Source organism: Scylla paramamosain, chromosome 13, assembly GCF_035594125.1.
Source record: "Scylla paramamosain isolate STU-SP2022 chromosome 13, ASM3559412v1, whole genome shotgun sequence".
Taxonomy (NCBI): Eukaryota; Metazoa; Arthropoda; class Malacostraca; order Decapoda; family Portunidae; genus Scylla; species Scylla paramamosain.
In genome coordinates, this window is record NC_087163.1 from 25,059,585 (window position 1) to 25,068,388 (window position 8,804).

An 8,804-nucleotide genomic window follows, 5' to 3' on the forward strand; every position below is an offset into this window, starting at 1 on the left:
ATGACTGCAGAGGTATCTAATACTGGAATACCGTGGCGCCAGCTTTGTTGTAGCTGCTCGCTCGCCAGAACAGCTGCTGCTTCAGAGAACTGACGCATGCGTGGGATCGAACATGTGACGGGAAACTGACGTCAATGTGATTCACTAGTTAACTGACGGAATGCAACTGTACAAGTATGCATTAAGTATTCGCCAGGAATGTCAACCCAGAGGTCGCAAAGCCACGGCAGATGTGTATTTATTTGTACGCAGACGTATAATATACAACTTACAATTGTATGAATTCGTTAGCTGTTGTTGTGGCAGCAGCAGCAGCAGCAGCAGTAGTAGTAGTAGTAGTAGTAGTAATAGTAGTAGTAGTAGTAGTAGTAGTAGTAGTAGTAGTAGTAGTAGTAGTAGTCGTCGTCATAGCCTCGGCATGTAGCTGCACTTACCAAGCTTTTGCCCATGCATGTCTGTAAAACTTCCTGGTGTGGCCCGTGTCACCTTTAAGCTTTATCAGCGAGACCCGTATTATTACTTCTACTACAACTGTGCTATCATAAACATAACAACATACATCACAGCGCCACCAAATAGCCAGAGCGAGACAGCAGGGTGAGCATTCCTGCGTGTTGCGTTGGCAGTGTTTGCTGGGAAATCAACACAAATCATTAACAGCCATATATTGTGTACACAGGTAGTAATAGACTTCCTGTTTACAGCAAATCATATACAGGTTGCGTATTTATCTGGAATAATAAATACTCATTGTTATCAGCACAAATATGGACATAATAGGCTTCATTCAGTCGCCTCACTAATGTGCTAATGAACTTAAATGGCACCATTATTCTTTAAACATTATAGTGAAGGGTCTCATTATCACTGATGAACAAACGAGTATTCAGCGTGAACTGACGAACAACTTCGAACACTGAACACGTGAACCAATCCGCTGCTTCGATAGGGAAAGTGGGCGGGGTTAATGATCTAGATGGGCGGAGCTTACGTGCCAAGTTAGTGTAAACAGGCTAACATGAGGACTTGAGTACACACACACACACACACACACACTCTAGTAATAAAAGGATTAAATTCTGGTAGTCTATCTTATTTTTCTACTTTTCCACCTCCCAGTGACTTGAGCTGCTTGAAAGATGAACAGCAAGACACTTCGGGAACTACTGTGATGGGTTTCAGAGACCGCGTTCCCTTCGTTTTTTCATTAATAACTTAGTAACATATTGGTGGATTACCCTCATATCGTGTCTAAGATTGTTTCAGACCTCTCCCTAATTTGTCACCTTCGTTGATTCGCTTAAGTGAGTGACAGACACTTTCTTCCTTTACATAACTGACCAAACACTTTTTCAGTCTACCTTTTTTTGTATGGGAGTGGGAAATAAACTGTCCCTTTTGGAAGTTTTTGTTGCACTAGCCAGCCCTTTATTTTTCTTTTTTTTTCTTTTTTTTTCTTTTTTCTTCTTCCTCACATCGATGCACATGATAAGACTTCGTTGCTGTCACTCGACCTTCAGACAGTCACTGCGTCATAGGATGTCGTGACACTAATGACTTGAGTGGTAGTTTGTTGATGAACGAACCCTCATGTCCAAACGATCTTGTAATCACGAAATCTCTCTCTCTCTCTCTCTCTCTCTCTCTCTCTCTCTCTCTCTCTCTCTCTCTCTCTCTCTCTCTCTCTCTCTCTCTCTCTCTCTCTCTCTCTCTCTCTCTCTCTCTCTCTCTCTCTCTCTCTCTCTCTCTCTTATCGATGATTTATGACTTTATCGCAGCGTTATTGTTACTTCTTATCCATTTCCCAATTTCCTTTCTCCTTTCTTTCTCCCTCTCTTCTCTTTTCTGTTGTTCTCCCCTTTCTCCCTCTCCCTCTCTTCTTCAGTGTTCTAAATGTTTTCTCTCCTTTCTCTTTCTTCTCTCACTCTCCTTTCTTTTTTTCATTGCTCTTCTGCTCTCTTTCCTCTCTTCTTCCCTCCCCGTGTCTCTCCCTCCTTCATTTCCTCGTCGTTTCTTCAACTCTTCCTCTTCTCTTCCTTTTTCTGGCTCTCTTTTTCTTATTTATTTCATCTTTGCCCCTCACACTCACCTCTGCATTCTCCCTTCCACCGGTCTCCCTTTCATCTCCCTCTCCCTCTCTCTTGGTAGTTTGTATTTTTTTATTGTTTTCATTTCTGTTCCTTGTTGCCTTGAAAAAAAAAAAAAAATACGACCCATTGAAATTACCGTAACTTGCTTATTCATACATTTCTTATGAGGGATATTTTTCAAAGGCCACAGAGATGATTAGTTAGATGGATGTTTTTATTTGTTTTCCTATTGATGGTGTAGAATCTGTGTTGAATAAGCTATCGGAATCATGAAAGCATCCCTAAAAAACCCGTAATGACTTGAACTACAGCCTGTGCAATTATATACGAAGAGGAAATGGTTAAAAATACAGTGCAGACATTGAAGGAAATAAAAAAGGACAAACTAGTAGGGAAAGAAACCTCATCTAGAGTTTGATTCAATAAGACTATGGAAGGAAATGTTTAGTAAAGACGGTGCAGAGAGTAGAGGAAATAAAGGAGGAAAAATGAGTAAATAAAACAAGACGAGAAAATGTTTAGCAAATACGATGCAGACAGTGAAAGAAATAAAGAAGAAAGAGAGAGAGAGAGAGAGACGAAACAAGACGAGGAATTGCTTAGAAATACGGTGCAGAGTGAAAGAAATTAAGGAGAGAGAGAGAGAGAGAGAGAGAGAGAGAGAGAGAGAGAGAGAGAGAGAGAGAGAGAGAGAGAGAGAGAGAGAGAGGCGGGGGGAGGGGGAGGAAATAATAAAAATAAACCGTAGAGGGAATAGTAAAGTTTCGGAGTGGAAAATCATGTCAGGAAAACTTGTTGGAAACTTGGCTAACTTGATCCCCGTCATCTGAACACAGACGAGCGGGATTTAGGTGTTATGGCGCCACTCTAAATACCAAGAGGCCGCGCAGGGAAGCGAACTGTGCGTGTGAAATACTTTTGCAAGAAACTTTGCTGATATAATTCTCATCTCCATGTTGTTTCCGGGACACGTACTCTCTCTCTCTCTCTCTCTCTCTCTCTCTCTCTCTCTCTCTCTCTCTCTCTCTCTCTCTCTCTCTCTCTCTCTCTCTCTCTCTCTCTCTCTCTCTCTCGTTTTCCTTGTGTGTGTGTGTGTGTGTGTGTGTGTGTGTGTGTGTGTGTGTGTGTGTGTGTGTGTTCCCTGTATATTGCATTAAACACATTTTTATATCCACTAAAACTCTATTGCTATCTTTGTCTCACTACACACACACACACACACACACACACACACACACACACACACACACACACACACACACACACACACACACACACACACACACACACACACACACATTGACATCTGATTAACATATTATTGTTTCTGTAGTCGACGTATTAAAAATCGTGTTTCTAATTGAGTTTCGGGTGCTCTCTCTCTCTCTCTCTCTCTCTCTCTCTCTCTCTCTCTCTCTCTCTCTCTCTCTCTCTCTCTCTCTCTCTCTCTCTCTCTCTCTCTCTCTCTCTCTCTCTCTCTCTCTCTCGTCAACAGTACTTACACCACCATCACCACCACCCATAACCTTTAATCCCTATCTATACTTCATTACCAGCGGCCATACATCCTATCATCCCTATCTTTATCTCCTCCTACACCAAGAGAGAGAGAGAGAGAGAGAGAGAGAGAGAGAGAGAGAGAGATTTAATAGTATAGGCATGTTCTTGTAATTAGTCCTCTGCGCGCCCCACCGCCTCCACCTCGCAAAGTTAGGGCCCCAATCGAACACCAGAGGCCATTGCAATTCTAACTTCACCCAGCATCGTTTAGGGCAGCGATTGGCGCGAGCAGTTTGAGGGAGGCTGTGAAGTGGCGCTCCTGAAGGTGGTGTGTGTGTGTGTGTGTGTGTGTGTGTTGGAAGTTGTAACGTGTGTGGTGAGGGAATTTAATATGCTGCTGAGGAAAGGGAGGAAGGAATGGTGTTTTTTTCATTGTTTTCTTTGTTTTTTTCTTGTTTTTTGCTTTTTTTTTACTTTTCGTCCTCTTTTTTAATCTATTTTTTTGATGTGGCCTTATATATATATTTTTTTCTTTGTGTGTGATTGTGTTGCAATATTTCTTTTCTTAAACTGATACTTGCTTTTTCCCCCATTGTTTTTTTTTTCTTTGTTTCTTCTCTGCTTTTCCGTTTCATTTATAAGTAAAGTTCTACAAGTATTTTCCTTCTTGTCAAGTGTGTGATTAAGAAACTTCAGTGGAATCATGTTATCCTTTTCCCTGTTTTTTATATGCAGAGAAAATTCTTGGAGGGGGGACTTTTCTTTTCCTTGTGTGTCATCGCGTTGGAATTGCCGCGCCCTTGGAGGGATATAGACGTTTATTACTCTGTTAGATATTGCTGTTGCGTGATCATGTTTCCTGTTAAGTAGCGAGAAGCCGCCATCTAAGCCTTCCAAAACATGTACCTTTTTGCCGCCAATCTAAGCCTACAGAGAACAGACCTAGAAATGCTACTGGCTCAGAATGGTTAGAAAGAATGTGATTACGTGTTCTTTTGTGTCTTTCTTCTCCCCCTCTACCTTTAATTTCCTCTCCTGCCTGATCTTTTCATCACTACATAGTCCTTTATTTACTTTCTTGATGTTGTCTCCCCTCCCTTCCCACTGATCCTTTTCCTCATTATCAAATCCTTTTCTTTCATACGTGATTCTCTTTCTGACCCTTTGTTTCCTTATTATATTCCCCACAGTTTCTTAATACTTCCTATTTGTTCCCCGTATATCATCTTTTTCTTTCCTACTGCAGCACGCCTCTGTATCTCATTCTTTTTTTCCCCTCTCGCTGATCCTTCCTCTTAGTACTAAATCCTCCCCGTCCCTACTTGATCCTTTGTTTCCCTATACTTGACCCTTTCCCTCCGTGCCTGATCCCACGCGGCCTCTCCTCTCAGCTCCCCCAAGTCCCGTCCAAGCGTCCGGGGTCACGCCTTGCCTTGCCTTGGCTTCACTACTGCCCTCTGGCGGGAAGGTGCGGTGTGACTCTTGGCAAACACTCCATACATGTGATTGGTTTGGTAATGCGCAGTGTTATTTTGTTTCTATGTGCGGCGCTGTGTGACTCTGTTCTTTTGTCTGGTTTCTTTGTTGTGGTGAAAATGCATCGATTTTATTTTTTTTTTTTTTTTTTTTTTTAGTTTTGTTGATTGGTGCTGGTATATTTTGAATTCGTGATTCTTATTTATTTATTTTTGTGTGTGTGTGTTTTGTTGTTGTTGTTGTTGTTGTTGTTGTTGTTCTTGTTGTTGTTGTTAGTGGTGGTCATTGTCATCAGTATCGTAATGACAGTCTCTCTCTCTCTCTCTCTCTCTCTCTCTCTCTCTCTCTCTCTCTCTCTCTCTCTCTCTCTCTCTCTCTCTCTCTCTCTCTCTCTCTCTCTCTCTCTCTCTCTCATTTTTTTCCCCCGAAGGACATGTTGAGTAATTCGTTTCGCGTGTGTTGTTTTGTTTTTTTCCCCATATGGATCTTTTTTCTTCAACTTGTTTTGCTTTTTTTTTAGGGTCTTGTTTTTTTCTTTTTTTCCGTGTGTTTTTTGCTACATTTTTTTCTTTTTTTTTGTGTGTATGCGTCATATATATATATATATATATATATATATATATATATATATATATATATATATATATATATATATATATATATTTTTTTTTTTTTTTTTTTTTTTTTTTTTTTTTTTTTGCATATTCAGTCAGGCAATCTCTCTCTCTCTCTCTCTCTCTCTCTCTCTCTCTCTCTCTCTCTCTCTCTCTCTCTCTCTCTCTCTCTCTCTCTCTCTCTCTCTCTCTCTCTCTCTCTCTCTCTCTCTCTCTCTCTCTCTCTCTCTCTCTCTCACACACACACACACACACACACACACACACACACACACACACACACACACACACACACACACACACACACACACACACACACACACACACACACACACCTCATATTACCCAAGCCTTTCAAGCACTGTGGATGAAGGAAACGGCTTTTTCAACCTCTAAAAATAGACTTCCTAACAACGTCAGTCTAAGAAATCCTTAGTCGCCTGCAGAGAGAGAGAGAGAGAGAGAGAGAGAGAGAGAGAGAGAGAGAGAGAGAGAGAGAGTCCAAATTCAGTTTTTTTTTTTATCTTATCGTAACCTAATGCTCTCTTAACTCCACACTTTAGTTCCAAAAAGCACCGACAGAGTGAGTGGTGTGGGGTCACCGTGAAAAAGTAACGGGGAGTGGATGGGAGTGTCTATCAGCTGAGTGGATATCGGAAGCACACCTGAGTGGTACTTCATCGCTTGGGTAACTCGTGAAAGACACATGACGAGACAGGAAGACAAGTAGTGGAGGTTACCAGTTGCCTCACCGGACATTTGGACATATTGCTCAATCTTTTTTTTATTTATTTGTTTTATTTTATCTATCTATTTATTAGCTTTTTTTTGTGTGTATTTTAGTACTGTCCAATAACTTTTTCCGTATTTTCTTGTTCTTTTTTTCTTTTTTTTTATATATAGTAATTTTCATCTTGCTTCTCATATATTTGTTATTATGTTTTTAATATTTCAATTCCGCCTCATGGAATTCGGAATCACTTCTAGTAAAAAGATATTCTGACAGTCATATTTATCAGAAAACTTGCCAATATTTTTACATTTTACTTCGTTAAGACTCATTACTTTCGACGAATAGAATAAACAAAATTAAACTGGCTTTTTTTCTATCTCTATTTTTTTCTCTCTCTCTCTCTCCCTCTCTCTCTCATTTTCTTTTGTCCTTGACCAGACAGCTCAACAGGTGGAAAAAAAATATATATATATAAAAACTAGATCTTTTAAAAAACTCACTTCACTCTTTTTTTACATAACTTTCATAATTATTTATCAAGGACTCACTATCTGATAATATTCCTTTAAAATTATGAACTATAACACACAACCCTCTGGTGATATATTATATACTTCAAGCTTCATTATATTTTTACTCTTTTTCATTCTCTTTTCCATGATCCATCGCTCATAAACAAGAATGGTGAAGGAGGTAATGGTGGTGATGATGGGTGATGGGTGGGAGTGAAGATGATGAGTGCGTGAGAGGTGATGTGTGGTGGTGGTGGTGGTGGCGGTGGCGGCGGGTGATGAATGGTGATTGAGAGTGATGGGTGGTGATGGGCATTGACGGATGGTGAAGGGTGGTGATAGTGATGGCTTGCTTACAGAGGCTCACCCGTTGCTTCGTGCAGTGGGGCATTAAAATTCGTATTTTTTGTAGTGGTGGTGGTGGTGGTGCTAGTAGTAGTAGTAGTAGTAGTAGTAGTAGTAGTAGTATATGAGTGGCAGTAACCTTTTTCTCCTCCTCCTCCTCCTCCTCCTCCTCCTCCTCCTCCTCCTCCTCCTCCTCCTCCTCCTCCTCCTCCTTAACAAAAATCTTACTAAGAAAATCACAGAAGGTAGTCCAAAATACTAAGAGCAGCTAGTTAATAATGAAAATGATGTAGTAGTAGTAGCAATAGTAGTAGTAGTAGTAGTAGTAGTAGTAGTAGTAGTAGTAGTAGTATAAATTAGGAAACTACTTGTTAAGAAGATTTACCTGAGGTGTGTGTGTGTGTGTGTGTGTGTGTGTGTGTGTGTGTGTGTGTGTGTGTGTGTGTGTGTGTGTGTGTGTTTGCTAATGTCTGTCGCCGCCATCACATATTTGTCAAAAAGTAGCATTAATTTCCCCGCGGACCTCGTGTTTCCTGCCGTCATGAGCGCAGCGTTATGAAGTTTTCAGATAATATTGGAGTTTACGGAGCGCATAATTACCCAACTTAATAAAATGACTAATGGATGTTTCGATGTATTTTTTTATTTATTTATTATTATTTTTATTTATTTATTTATTTATTTATTTATTTTTTTTTTTTTTGTTCGTAACCACATACCCTCGAACATTCTCTCTCTCTCTCTCTCTCTCTCTCTCTCTCTCTCTCTCTCTCTCTCTCTCTCTCTCTCTCTCTCTCTCTCTCTCTCTCTCTCTCTCTCTCTCTCTCTCTCTCTCTCTCTCTCTCTCTCTCTCTCTCCTACAACGGACAAAATTTCATGAGAGAGAGAGAGAGAGAGAGAGAGAGAGAGAGAGAGAGAGAGAGAGAGAGAGAGAGCTTTTGATTTGGCGATTTTTTGTTGGATAAAAGTTTTCTTTTTTTTTTTTTCTTTTTCTTCCTCTACTTCATTCTCTCCCTCCCTCCCTCCCTCCCTCCCTCCCTCCCTCCATTTCCTTCCTTCTTTTCTTTCTCCGCCGTCCCTTCCTTCACCCTTTCTCACCTCATGTCTTTTTTTTTTTTTTTTTTTCCCCGTTGTGTCATTCCCTTCCTTTCTTCCAGTTCACTGCTTCCTCCTTTTTGTTATCTTTTTTTTTTTTTTTTTTTTTTTTCATCCCTGTCGCTCATTCTTGTCTCTCCTCTCCTTTCGTCTCCTTCATCTTCCCTCGCCTCTTCATCTTCCTTCACTCTTTCTTTTTTTTCTTTTTCTTTTCTCCGTTTACATTATCCTTCGCTCCATTCTTATCTTCACTTCTTTATCTCCTCTGACCTTCGTTATTCTCTTCCTCTACATTACCTTTCCTTATCTTCCTCTCTTCCTTACTTACGTCTTTCTGCTTCCTTCCTTCCTTAATCTTCCCTTTTTTTTCTCTCCTCTGTCTTTTTCCTTTTCTTTCTCATCGTCCTTATGCTTCTTTACTTTTTTTCATCCTTCCGTC